This window comes from Mobula hypostoma, chromosome 9 (assembly GCF_963921235.1).
Source record: "Mobula hypostoma chromosome 9, sMobHyp1.1, whole genome shotgun sequence".
In the NCBI taxonomy this organism is placed as follows: Eukaryota; Metazoa; Chordata; class Chondrichthyes; order Myliobatiformes; family Myliobatidae; genus Mobula; species Mobula hypostoma.
The window spans coordinates 73,248,662-73,264,010 of NC_086105.1; positions in this window are offsets into that span (position 1 = coordinate 73,248,662).

A 15,349-nucleotide genomic window follows, 5' to 3' on the forward strand; every position below is an offset into this window, starting at 1 on the left:
AAAGATTAACACTGACAGAACCACATAATTATAACATATAGTTACAGCAGTGTAAAGCAATACCATAAATTGATGAAGAACAAACCATGGGCACGGTAAATAAAATCTCAAAAGTCCCTGAGTCGACTGACTCCCGAGTCCCCAATAGCGGCAGCAAAAGGGAGAAACTCCCTGCCATAAACCTCCAGGCACCGTCAACTTGTTGATGCCTTGGAAGCAGCCGACTACAGCTGACACTGAATCCATCCGTTGGAAAACTTGGAGCTTCCGACTAGCCTCTCTGATACAGCCTCCCGAGCGCCATCCTCTGCCGAGCGCCTTCGACCTAGCCCCGGCCGCTGAAACAAGCAAAGCCGAGGACTTCGGGGCCTTCTGCTCCGGAGATTCCGGTTACCACACAGTAGCAGCGGCAGTGAAGCAGGCATTTCAGAAGTTTTCCAGATGTTCCTCCGCACTCTCACATCTGTCTCCATCAAATCAGGATTGTGCACGGTTTCCTACTTAACAGCTAACAGACATCACCACCACAGAAAATGTCGCGCCGCCATCTTCTCCTCTATCTAGGATTGTGCACTTTCCTCAGTGGATCTAGTTTCAGGAGGTCTATGCAAGATCTCAGATTACTGTTCTTGAACAGCATTGCAGGTGTTCAATTTGTCATCAGATGAACAGAGTTCCGATACACAAAAGAATAAGTTGTCCACCTTGTGTTGTAGAGAAATGTCCTCCTTGTCCATCACGTTAATGGACTTCAGGAAGGTTTAGATAAACCTCATCTAAATAATAGATGGTGAGAAGTTGATTTGAAATGTCTGATGCCATTTTTCGTCATGAACAACCAAAATTCTTCTGACGTGTATTGTGGTCCATTGTCACTCACAATTTATTCTGGTAAGCCATTTCTGGTGAAGATAATCCTCAGAAAGGAGACAGTCTTTCCTGAGGTGTTTGACTTCATTGGTATTGTTACAAGAATCACTCTTTGTAGGATCAGTGAGGCACAGAGAATCTGCAGTTACTGACAAGTAACTTTTATTATTTCAACTAAAAAGCACCTGGATTCACACAACACACATCAAAGTTGCTGGTAAACGCAGCAGGCCAGGCAGCATCTATTGGAAGAGTTTCAGTCGACATTTCAGACTGAGACCCTTCGTCAGGACTAACTGTCCCCCACTTTTCCTTCGCTACATCGACAACTGCATTGGCGCTGCTTCCTGCACGCATGCTGAGCTCGTTGACTTTATTAACTTTGCCTCCAACTTTCACCCTGCCCTCAAGTTTACCTGGTCCATTTCCAACACCTCCCTCCCCTTTCTAGATCTTTCTGTCTCTATCTCTGGAGACAGCTTATCCACTGACGTCTACTATAAGTCTACTGACTCTCACAGCTATCTGGACTATTCCTCTTCTCACCCTGTCTCTTGCAAAAATGCCATCCCCTTCTCGCAATTCCTCCATCTCCGCTGCATCTGCTCTCAGGATGAGGCTTTTCATTCCAGGACGAGGGAGATGTCCTCCTTTTTCAAAGAAAGGGGCTTTCCTTCCTCCACCATCAACTATGCTCTCAAACGCATCTCCCCCATTTCACACACATCTGCTCTCACTCATTCTCCCGCCGCTCCACTAACAATAGGGTTCCCCTGGTCCTCACCTACCACCCCACCAGACTCCGGGTCCAACATATTATTCTCCGCAACTTCCACCACCTCCAACAGGATCCCACCACTAACCACATCTTTCCCTCCCCCCCCCCCCGCTTTCCGCAGGGATCGCTCGCTACACGACTCCCTTGTCCATTCATCCCCCCCATCCCTCCTCACTGATCTCCCTCCTGGCACATCCTTGAAATTTAGAAGATTGAGGGGGGATCTGATTGAAACGTATAAGATCCTAAAGGGATTGGACAGGCTAGATGCAGGAAGATTGTTCCCGATGTTGGGGAAGTCCAGAACGAGGGGCCACAGTTTGAGGATAGAGGGGAAGCCTTTTAGGACCGAGATTAGGAAAAACTTCTTCACACAGAGAGTGGTGAATCTGTGGAATTCTCTGCCACAGGAAACAGTTGAGGCCAGTTCATTGGCTATACTTAAGAGGGAGTTAGATATGGCCCTTGTGGCTACGGGGGTCAGGGGGTATGGAGGGAAGGCTGGGGCGGGGTTCTGAGTTGGATGATCAGTCATGATCATAATAAATGGCGGTGCAGGCTCGAAGGGCCAAATGGCCTACTCCTGCACCTATTTTCTATGTTTCTAAGTGCTACACATGCCCTTACATTTCCTCCCTCACTACCATTCAGGGCCCCAAACAGTCCTTCCAGGTGAGGCGACACTTCACCTGTGAGTCGGCGGGGTGATATACTGCGTTCAGTGCTCCCGATGTGGCCTTCTATATATTGGCGAGACCCGACACAGACTGGGAGACCGCTTTGCTGAACACCTACGTTCTGTCCGCCAGAGAAAGCAGGATCTCCCAGTAGCCACACATTTTAATTCCACGTCCCATTCCCATTCTGACATGTCCATCCACGGCCTCCTCTACTGTAAAGATGAAGCCACACTCAGGTTGGAGGAACAACATCTTATATTCCGTCTGGGTAGCCTCCAACCTGATGGCATGAACATTGACTTCTCTAACTTCCACTAGAGCCCCACCTCCCCCTAGTACCCCATCCGTTATTTATTTTTATACCTACATTCTTTTGCTCACTCTCCTATTTCTCCCTCTGTCCCTCTGACTATACCCCTTGCCCATCCTCTGTTTCCATCCCCCCACCGTCTTTCTCCCCGGATCTCCTGTCCCATGATCCTCTCATATCCCCTTTGCCAATCACCTGTCCAATTCTTGGCTCCATCCCTCCCCCTCCTGTCTTCTCCTATCATTTTGGATCTCCCCCTCCCCCTCTCACTTTCAAATCTCTTACTAACTCTTCCTTCAGTTAGTCCTGACGAAGGGTCTCGGCTTGAAATGTCGACTGAAACTCTTCCAATAGATGCTGCCTGGCCTGCTGCGTTTACCAGCAACTTTGATGTGCGTTGCTTGAATTTCCAGCATCTGCAGAATTCCTGTTGTTACCTGGATTCACACTCTTGCTTACCAGTGCGCTCCCTACTAGAACCGCTAACACTCCATAAACAGTCATTGAAGAGAAAGGGTATTACCCAGGAAAGGAGTCTACGCTGGATAGGCGTTCCTCATGGTCCTGATCTCCATGTGTCCGTGGGGTCCTCCTTATCTGCAATGGTTGTCTCTGGCTGCCAAAGAGTTATCGTATTTGGAGCTCCTGATTTTTATACTGTTCCTCATCAATTCTTCATCAATTGAACTGGTGGATCTCCATCCCATTGACTCAAGGTCACCTGACCTGACTGACTCACCTTCTTACTGGTCATTATACAGGGTTACAACCAACATTGTTTCATGGTTCTGTCCACCCTAGCCCTGTGTATTTGTGCCTTTCCACTGACTGGTCCAAACCAGTTCAATGAGGCAACCCAGACAGTCTAACGAGATTACTTCCTTGGCAGGTCTGGCATTTTACATAACAGGTAGCTACTCCTCTGAGAATGGTCTCATGTTTATCGCTCTGATTAATTTGTCCTAGAGTCAAGAATCAGTTCAGAGTCCATGCCCTTTGCATAACAAATGGCTACTTGTTTGAAAATGGTCTCAGGTTTAGCATAGCATTACCTGAAACTTGCTGTGTCCATATTGAGTTGCTCTGATTAGATTATCCAAGAGCAAGAAACTGTTCAGAGTCCAGAAAATGGGGGGAAACAAAGGCAAATGGCTTGTCTGCTTCCCCTGTCCTTCATCTGACTGACGTTTCTTCTGGCCAACAGTATAACCTCAGAAACATGGAGTCCATGAATAGCCGAGCAAAGTCAATATGTACTCTTTGTCATGGTGACAACGGCCAGTCCCACTGGCGTAATGGTGCCTGTGGGGGTGCATTTTGAACTTTTTGGCACCCCAAACAGCTTTAGGCCAAGTCTTCAATCTGTTTATCTATTCCCAATCAGCAAACACAGCTCTGGGCAAGACTCTTCACTTGACTGTACCCAGGCATTCTTCATGCAGATTTTCAAATACTCTGCTGAGCAGTTTAGAGGGAGCCACAATACGAGATCCACACATTGGGGTTCTTTAACATACTGACAGTTGGTCCCATCTTGCTGAGAACTCTGGAAAGGTTCTGAAACTCTGGAACTTTGGACTTGGTCAGGTTGGGTGTGTGGGCAGATGCATGGCAGATGCAGTTTAATGTGGATAAATGTGAGGTTATCCACTTTGCTGGCAAGAACAGGAAGGCAGATTACTATTTGAATGGTGTCAAGTTAGGAAAAGGGGAAGTACTACGAGATCTAGGTGTCTTTGTTCATCAGTCACTGAAAGTAAACATGCAGGTACAGCAGGCAGTGAAGAAAGCTAATGGCATGTTGGCCTTCATAACGAGTATAGGAGCAAAGAGGTCCTTCTGGTGTTGTACAGAGCCCTGGTGAGACCACACCTGGAGTATTGTGTACAGTTTTGGTCTCCAAATTTGAGGAAGGACATTCTTGCTATTGAGAGAGTGCAGTGGAGGTTCACGGGGTTAATTCCCGGGATGGTGGGACTGTCATATGTTGAGAGATTGAAGTGACTGGGCTTGAATACACTGGAATTTAGAAGGATGAGAGAGGATCTGATTGAAACATATAAGATTATTAAGGGATTGGACACGCTAGAGGCAGGAAACATGTTCCCAATGTTGGGGGAGTCCAGAACCAGAGGCCACAATTTGAGAATAAGGGGTAGACCATTTAGAACGGAGTTAAGGGAAAACTTTTTCTCCCAGAGAGTTGTGGATCTGTGGAATGCTCTGCCTCAGAAGGCAGTGGAGGCCAATTCTCTGGATGCTTTCAAGAAAGAGTTAGATAGAGCTCTTAATGATAGAGGAGTCGAGGGATATGGGGAGAAGGCAGGAACAGGGTACTGATAGTGGATGATCAGCCATGATCACAGTGAATGGCGGTGTTGGCTCGAAGGGCCGAATGGCCTACTCCTGCTCCTATTGTCTACTGTCTATTGTCTTTTGAAACATAGGGTTACCATGAACTAGCCATCCTTGCATGGTGATGTGATAGATTTTTGACAATGTCAGGTCATTCCCTGTTTCCTTTTTCATTTTAGAATTTGCTACCAGCAATTAGTCCACCAATGTGATGTGAAACACTTCTAATGGATCACTGTATGAAGATTTTTCTTCTTCAGTTGCCAATAGTGGACGATATGACAAGCCATCAGCATTGCTGTGTTGTTTGGTACTCTTGAACTCTATGTCATAAGAATGGGCTCCGAGGAATAGTGCCCAATCTTGTAACCGAGTAGCAGTCATCACTGGAATTCCTTTCCTGGGATTGAAAAAGGATACAAGGGGCTGGTGATCTGTTACTAGCATAAACCTTTGTCCGTAGAGGTAGTGGTGGAACTTCTTTATTCCCCATACTAGACTAAGGTCCTCTCCATTGATCTGTGCGCAGTTACGTTCTGCGCTCATCAGTGATCTTGAAGCAAATGCAATTGGGTGTTCGGATCCATCTTTCATAGTGTGTGACAAAATGGCTCCATTGCCATAAGGGGATGCATCACATACCAGTCTGATGGGCAGAGATGGGTCATAATGGGTGGGCAGTTAATAGTTATTTGTTTCCTTGAATGCTTTTTTACATCTTTCTGACCATTCTCACTTTGCTCCTGTCTGCAACAGTGCATTCAATGGGTGCAGCACTGTAGCAATGTTTGGGAGAAACTGGTGGTAGTCATTTACAAGGCCCAAGTATGACCTGAGTTGTGACACATTTTCTGTTTGGGTGCCTGTAGTACTGCTTCGATCTTCTCTTGTGATTTATGTAAGCCATGCTTGTCAATGACATGTCCACAATATGAGATTTCATTCTTGAAGAACTTCCTGCTTGACTCCTCAATCTCCATTTCCAGATAGGTTTGTGACAAGTCAATCTTTGAAAAACTCTCCCTGCCTGCCAAAGATGCAAAAATGCAAAACTGTCTTCTACTCATGCCAGGGGACACTGCACTGGATTGATGCTGAATTTGAAATCCTCACATATGTAAACAGCTCCAGTCTTTCCTTTCTTGATCACCGGGACAATAGGCATGACCCAATGGCTGCACTCAACCTTGGAGAGAATCCCAGACGACTCCAAGCTCTGCAGTTCATCATCCACTTTAGGACGTAGTACATAAGGCACTGGATGTACTTTAAAGAATCTTGGTGTTGCTGTTTCATCCAGTTCAATTCTGGCCTTCATGCTTTTGAGTTTACCAATCCTCTTCTCAGACACTTTCCCATTAGCATTAAGCAGCTGTGACAGTCTCTGGTTAGTGCTACCATATGGACTGCAGTTGCCTGTTGATGTCACACTGAGAGCTTTGATTCAGTGCCAGTCTAGTTGGATTTTTCTCAACCATTCATGTCCGAAAAGTGCTGGCCCTCCATTTTTCAACACATAAAGTTTTAACTGTTGTTTTGGCCTTCATACATCATTTTCACTTTCAGTTTGCCTTAGGAAGAGTTTTCACTTTTGTAAGGCTTTAGCATCACTGAGGGCTTCTTTAATGGTATCTTAGAAAACAGCCTGTTGTAGTCAGCCTTTGGAATTATGGACAAAGTTGACCCTGTATCCAACACATACAAAAAATGCTGGTGAACACAGCAGGCCAGGCAGCATTCCAGTCCTGACAAAGGGTCACGGCCCGAAACATCAACTGTATCTCTTCCTATAGATGCTGCCTGGCCTGCTGCGTTCACCAGCACTTTTGGACAGTCTGTATCCAACTCCATTTTCAGTTTTACACCTGACACGTCTATTGTGATCCAGACGATCACTCTCGCTGTTTTGTCCCATAACAGTTGGTGATATTTTCTGACATTCAGATTCGTAGTTGTCACCAACTTGTTGTGTCTGTGCACAATTAAATATCAACTAAATAAAAGCACACATGCGGGAGATGGCTTTAACTGGTGTATTCACATTGCAGTGAGAGAGAGAGGGAGAGAGAAAACAATGTGTATGCATAGACAACAGTGCATGTGCAGACAACAGATGAATGCGTACTGTGCGGGGGGGTTGGTCATTGCTCTAAAAGGAATAGATCCATGCATTACAATTTCCACAGATTTACCACCCTCTGTCTGAAGAAATCCCACCTTATCTTTTCTGAGGCAGCGCCCAATGGGTCCTAAACTTCGCCACTATAGGAAATATCCTCTCCATGTCCCTCTTGGTCTTTTCGATGGGAAGCCAAGTTGTTTCCATTCGAAACTAATAAAATATGCCACAGCTCTTTGAAATAAGAGGAAGATTCTTTGGTTACATGAATTATGGAACTGAAAATAGTTGATTTGGTTAACCAAGACATTATGCAACAATATATTTATATGGAGCCCAGTCAATGATATTAATGAATGTTGGAGAGGGGAAAGATGTGGCTCCCCTTCCTGTACACTAGCTGATAAAAACCAAGCCAGGATTAAAGATTAAAGATTAGTTTTATGTGTTACATGAACATCAAAACATCTAAACATACAGTAAAATATGTTGCTCTCTGTCAACAACCCATAAAATCCAAATATGTGCTGGGGGCTGCCCGCTTCTGGCACCAACATACAGTCCCACAACTCACCAACCCTGACCTGTACATCTTCAGAAAGTGGGAGGAAGCCGGCACACCCAGAGGAAACCCACATGGTCGTGGGGAGAACATGCAAGCTCCTTACTGACAGCAACAGGATTGGACCCCGATTTTACAGTTGGTACTGTAAAGAATTACATCACAGGGACGTCCCTTTAGAACAGAGATGAGGGGGAATTTCTTTAGCCAGAACTGGTGAATCTGTGGAATTCATTGCTACAGGTAGCTGTGGAAACCAAGTCATAGAAACATAGAAACATAGAAAATAGGTGCAGGAGTAGGCCATTCGGCCCTTCGAGCCTGCACCGCCATTTATTATGATCATGGCTGATCATCCAACTCAGAACCCAGCCTTCCCTCCATACCCCCTGACCCCTGTAGCCACAAGGGCCATATCTAACTTCCTTTTAAACATAGCTAATGAACTGGCCTCAACAGTTTGCTGTGGCAGAGAATTCCACAGATTCACCACTCTCTGTGTGAAGAAGTTTTTCCTAACCTCGGTCCTAAAAGGCTTCCCCTCTATCCTCAAACTGTGACCCCTCGTTCTAGACCTCCCCAACATCGGGAACAATCTTCCCGCATCTAGCCTGTCCAATCCCTTTAGGATCTTATACGTTTCAATCAGATCCCCCCTCAATCTTCTAAATTCCAACGAGTACAAGCCCAGTTCATCCAGTCTTTCTTCATATGAAAGACCTGCCATCCCAGGAATCAATCTGGTGAACCTTCTTTGTACTCCCTCTATGGCAAAGATGTCTTTCCTCAGATTAGGGGACCAAAACTGCACACAATACTCCAGGTGTGGTCTCACCAAGGCCTTGTACAACTGCAGTAGTACCTCCCTGCTCCTGTACTCGAATCCTCTCGCTATAAATGCCAGCATACCGTTCGCCTTTTTCACCGCCTGCTGTACCTGCATGCCCACTTTCAATGACTGGTGTATAATGACACCCAGGTCTCGTTGCACCTCCCCTTTTCCTAATCGGCCACCATTCAGATAATAATCTGTTTTCCTATTTTTGCCACCAAAGTGGATAACTTCACATTTATCCACATTAAATTGCATCTGCCATGAGTTTGCCCACTCACCCAACCTATCCAAGTCACCCTGCATCCTCTTAGCATTCTCCTCACTGCTAACACTGCCACCCAGCTTCGTGTCATCCGCAAACTTGGAGATGCTGCATTTAATTCCCTCATCCAAGTCATTAATATATATTGTAAACAACTGGGGTCCCAGCACTGAGCCTTGCGGTACCCCACTAGTCACCGCCTGCCATTCTGAAAAGGTCCCGTTTATTCCCACTCTTTGCTTCCTGTCTGCTAACCAATTCTCCACCCACACCAATACCTTACCCCCAATACCGTGTGCTTTAAGTTTGCACACTAATCTCCTATGTGGGACCTTGTCAAAAGCCTTTTGAAAATCCAAATATACCACATCCACTGGTTCTCCCCTATCCACTCTACTAGTTACATCCTCAAAAAATTCTATGAGATTCGTCAGACATGATTTTCCTTTCACAAATCCATGCTGACTTTGTCCGACGATTTCACCGCTTTCCAAATGTGCTGTTATCACATCCTTGATAACTGACTCCAGCAGTTTCCCCACCACCGACGTTAGGCTAACCGGCCTATAATTCCCCGGTTTCTCTCTCCCTCCTTTTTTAAAAAGTGGGGTTACATTAGCCACCCTCCAATCCTCAGGAACTAGTCCAGAATCTAACGAGTTTTGAAAAATTATCACTAATGCATCCACTATTTCTTGGGCCACTTCCTTAAGCACTCTGGGATGCAGACCATCTGGCCCTGGGGATTTATCTGCCTTCAATCCCTTCAATTTACCTAACACCACTTCCCTACTAACATGTATTTCGCTCAGTTCCTCCATCTCACTGGACCCTCTGTCCCTTACTATTTCTGGAAGATTATTTATGTCCTCCTTAGTGAAGACAGAACCAAAGTAATTATTCAATTGGTCTGCCATGTCCTTGCTCCCCATAATCAATTCACCTGTTTCTGTTTGCAGGGGACCTACATTTGTCTTTATCAGTCTTTTCCTTTTTACATATCTATAAAAGCTTTTACAGTCCGTTTTTATGTTCTCTGCCAGTTTTCTCTCATAATCTTTTTTCCCCTTCCTAATTAAGCCCTTTGTCCTCCTCTGCTGAACTCTGAATTTCTCCCAGTCCTCAGGTGAGCCACTTTCTCTGGCTAATTTGTATGCTACTTCTTTGGAATTGATACTATCCCTAATTTCTCTTGTCAGCCACGGGTGCACTACCTTCCTTGATTTATTCTTTTGCCAAACTGGGATGAACAATTGTTGTAGTTCATCCATGCAACCTTTAAATGCCTGCCATTGCATATCCACCGTCAATCCTTGAAGTGTCATTTGCCAGTCTATCTTAGCTAATTCATGTCTCATACCTTCAAAGTTACCCCTCTTTAAGTTCAGAACCTTTGTTTCTGAATTAACTACGTCACTCTCCATGTTAATGAAGAATTCCACCATATTATGGTCACTCTTACCCAAGGGGCCTCTCACGACAAGATCGCTAATTAACCCTTCCTCATTGCTCAAAACCCAGTCCAGAATAGCCTGCTCTCTAGTCGGTTCCTCGACATGTTGGTTCAAAAAACCATCCCGCATACATTCCAAGAAATCCTCTTCCTCAGCACCTTTACCAATTTGGTTCACCCAGTCATTAGCTATACTTAAAGCAGAGGTTGATAGGTTAAATGATTAATCAGGGTGTCAAAGAATACTGAAAGAAGGAAGGAGAATAGAGTTGATAGGGATAATAAATCAGTCACGATGGAACGGTGGAGCAGACTCAATGGGTCAAAAAGCCTAAATCTCCTCCATTGCCTTGTGATTTTAACTGCTACATTACTGTGCAGCTCTTACCAGTTGCAATTTGAAGCCACTGTGTGAAATATTCAGAACAAATACAGCATTGTGCCAACATCTTAGGCACATGTAAAAACATTCTGTAAAGCGAATTTCCAAATATCAAAAAATATATCATACAGAGCAGCAAACAGTAAAAAAAAAGTAGACCAAATCAATATTTGGTGTGGCCACCTTTGCCTTTAAAACTGCATTAATTCTCTTAGGTACACTGTTGTGCAGTTTTATATGAAAATCAGCTGGTAGGTTGTTCCAAACATCTTGGAGAATTTGCCACAGTTCTTCTGCGGACTTTAGTTGTCTTGCTTGCTTCTATCTCACCAGTTAATCCCAGAAAGCTTTGATGATGTTGAGATCAAGGTTTTGTGGAGGCCATACCATATGAAAACACACAGAATCATCTAGGGTGCCTGAGACTTTTGCACAGTACTGTATCCTGAACAATGAATGCAGTCTTAACTTTCGTATAAAGCCGATTATTCCTTTTAAAGTAGCCATCATTCAGGTGCTTTGGATCATTGATAATGGTTTTGGCATGGACAAGATGGGCCAAAGGGCCTGTTTCTGTGCTGCACTTCTCTATGACTTTCTGATAAGCTTTTGAGATGTTTGGCAAGGTACATACCGCTCAATGACAGAGAGCCAGCATCAAACGTGGCCAATGCTCAACTACACAACACAACGGAACACATGGAACCTAAGGTAGGGCACCTAATACTGGAATACGGCAGAAGACACACATTCACCTTATTGCTGCCCACCTCATTTAAGGAGTTTGTAATTTATGACTGGATACTTTTTGTTCATTCCTATTGGCTCAGCATCATCCCATCATGCTATGGTCCCAGCCGTCCCTCCCGGTTATTCCTCATGATCTCCTAATTTCCTTTTCCCCATGTTTCTCCTGCTCTCCTGTGTGTGTGTGTGTGTGTGTGTGTGTGTGTGTGTGTGTGTGTGGGCACGGTGGGCGTGGCATTCCTTTTGTTCTCCCGGGCTTCCTGATTGCAGCACACCTGAATCTCATCTAACCTGCAGCATAAATACCCTGGCTTTCCAGCCACTCATCGCCAGATCGTTGCTTCAGCCAGTGTGGTAGTTCACGTTCTAGGCCACTTAGAATTGTGTATTCTATGTTTTGTTTCTGCGCTGTTGTTTGCCTGTGTTAACTCTGTCTCTCCGTGTTAACAGGAGCATTGCATGCTGCCTGCCTTCCCATTCATCCTCCAGCCCTAGTCTGCATCCCTGCTGTGCCTCGTCCCGCCGCCTGCCTACACTCTCCACTGGCTCAGTGGTTAAACGTCGCGCTCTCACTGCAGCGAACCGGGTTCGATCCCCTGCCAAGCCTTGCTCACTCCTCGGCTTTCTTCTGCCTAATCCTCACTCCCCAGCCTTCCCTGCAACCATTAATAAACACGCTTCAGATTACTGTACCTCCGTGTCAATGTCCTGCGTTTGGGTTCACCCATTCTTCACAACACGTAAAGCATCAAAAGTATTTTGTATGTTTGAATAAAAGCACCTCTCACTCTTGTAAGTTAGGAGGAGAGAAAAGATCCACTCGGCATAATCACCATTCCACCAGCGATCTGGTGAATGTAGTTTTGGGAGAAGGATGCTGGTACGTTTTAACAGAGAGAAAACATGCATGTGTTTTGGGAAGTTTATTTCCTTCAAGCGTGTTCCAAGTTTATACAGTACTTCTGCAATCAGAACCCTACAAACAAAATATATTCTTTAAAAGATGCTACTCCACAGGAAAGGCTGAAAGAATACAGGGACAATTTACACGGATGTTGCCGGACTCGTGGATCTAAGCTATAGGGAAAGGTTGAATAGGTTCGGAGTTTATTCCCTAGGACATAGGTAATTGAGCAGAGATTTGATAGAGGTATACAAAATTATGAGGGTGGTAGGGAGGTTAAATACAAGCAGGCTTCTTCCACTGAAGTTGGGTGAGATTACAACTAGAGGTCATGGGTTAAGGGTGAAAGATGAACTGTTTAAAGGGAACATGAGGAAAACGTCTTCAGTCAGAGGGTGATGAGAGTGTGGAATGAGTTGCCAGCACAAGTGCTGGATATGAGTTTGATTTCAAGATCTAAGAGAAATTTGGAATGGTACATAGATGGGAGGGGTATGGAGGGATGTGGTCCAGGTGCAGGTTGATGGGACTAGGGAGATTATGGTTCAATACAGACTAGAAGGGCCAAGAGGCCTGTTACTGTGCTGTAGTGTTCTATAACTCTAAAAGAGCTGTAGTGACACAGGATATCCCAACATCTCTCCTGGTTTGGAGAGCATCTTGCAACTTCATTTCTTCACATACTGTATGTGAACAGTAATCACGATATGCAAAGTTAGGATGTAGCAGGTTGGAGTTTGAATTCACAGCTTCCCTTGTTTTGCATGTTTGTAAGTGTGCTTATATACTGTGATCAATGAAATGGGAATATTTTCACTGATATAATTTTGCACAGAACTCCATACGTTAAGTTAATCTTTAGCAAAATGCATTTTGCATGCAGATTCTTTCCTCCCATGCACCGTAAATTTCTTTGTCTTCCTATTGTGTGCCTTTAGGGCTCGAGAACCATTTGCAAGAGATGTTCTCCCTCTGCTTACAACATTCATAACAACAGGATTCACTGAAAACTAATGGTACCATGTGCTTAATTATACACCTGGGCGGTGGGCTTCTTCATCTGCTTCTCCAGTTCAGATACTAACACAAATTTTATATTCTTATGTTGTCAAAAAAAACACACAACACCTCAATGCACCCTTGGTACCAAAGCAGTACAAGTTTCGATAAAGGATCATTAAGGTCTACATTCAGTGGCCACTTTATTAGTTACCTCCTGTATCTAAGAAAGTGGCGACTGAGTCTATGCTCACTGTTTTCTGCTGCTGTAGCCTGTCCACTTCAAGGTTTGGTGCGTTGTGCATTCAGAGATGCTCTTCTGTACACCATTGTTGTAACACGAGATTATTTTAGTTACAGTCGCCTTCCTGTTGGCTTGAACCAGTCTAACCATTTTGCTCTGACCCCTCTCATTAACAAAGTATTTTTGCCAACAGAACTGCTGCTTATTGGATGTTTGTTTTCACACCATTCTCTGTAAAGTCTAGAGCAGTGATTCCCAAAGTTATTTTTTATGCCATGGAGCCTTAACGTTAGCAGAGGGGTCCACCTAGGGAATCCCTGATCTAGAGACTGTTGTGTGTGAAAATCCCAGAGATCAGCAGTTTCTGAGAAGTTCAAACTGCCCCGTCTGGGACCAGCAATCATTCGGTGGTCAAAATCACTTCAGTCGCATTTCTTCCCCATTCTGATGTTTGGTCTGAACAGCAACTGAGCCTCTTGACCATGTCTGCATGCTTTTATGTATTGAGTTGCTGCCACATGATTGGCTGATTAGATATTTGTCTTAGCGAGCAGGTGTGCAGGTGTACCTAATAAAGTGGCCACAGAGTGAATGTTGATTTATGATGCAAATATATTGAAATCAATAAGTAGTACAGGTGCAGGGACTTCACCTGTAATATAATGTACCAAGGTAATTTGCCTACCTGAGGGAGAAAATATTTTGGATTGAGGAAGTGCAATAAATTTTCACCAGACTGAATCCTGAAGTACAGTCCTAAGAGGAGTGATTAAGCAGACTAGATACAATCTGTCTCTGGAAGAATGGGTGGTGTTTTTATTGAAACACAAAGCAATTATTTTGAGTATTGATAGGGACAATCCGGGTCAATAGATTATTTTACATATTAAGGAAACAGTTGCACCATCAGGGTCCTGAACCAGCATGGATAGCTTCACTCACTTCACTTTCAAGACCTCTTCAGTATTATTTATTTATTTGTATTTACACAGTTTGTCTTCTTTTGCACATTGGTGGCTTGTCAGACTCTTTTTGTGTGTAGTTTTTCACCGATTCTATTGTATTTCTCTGTTCCACTGTGAATGCCTGCAAGAAAATGAATCTCAGGGTTGTATATGGTGACATATCGGTACATTGATAATAAATTTATTTTAAGCATTGAACTTTGAATGAAGGGACATCTGATTGGTACTGGAAAGTGACAGTAGGGTAAAAAACTAAAGGTAATATTCTATTGTCCCTGTATTCTTAGAATCAAGCAAAGACAATTAATATTTCAACAATATTCTGGCTAAAAACTGATTGATTGATTGCTACCACCAAGAAGAGACTTATGTTATTTGTTTCAAGTTTTTTTTTCAGTTGCTCAGCTACACAAGAAGTGGTGAGGCTGATATTGAAGGGTTCCCATACCTGGGTACAATAAAACTAGTAGGTATTCAACCTGGAACACAGCAACGCTATGTGAATGAGCAGAGCAAACACAGATTGATAATCTGTCAGAAAAGGCAAGAGCTAAAAGACAGGGGGTGAAGGGTAGAAATATCCTTTCTACAATTATCACCAATGCCTGCAGAACAACATTGAAAAGTCTTGGGAGCCACAGTCTTATGCTTGGCACCATTGCCCAAAGAATCACTGCCCAATTTACATTTTCACCACTGGCAGTAACAGTATACCTCCACTGTCAAAAGGCACAAGCCGCACTGACCTAGTGCAGGCTGGCTGTAAACTATGCTCATTATTTTGACCCCCTTCCTGTGGGGTGTATCCAGTGAAGCACATGGAAGACATTGTCTGCACACAGCAGTCAAGCAGGCAGCACAAAGTTGGCAGCTACTTGCATTTT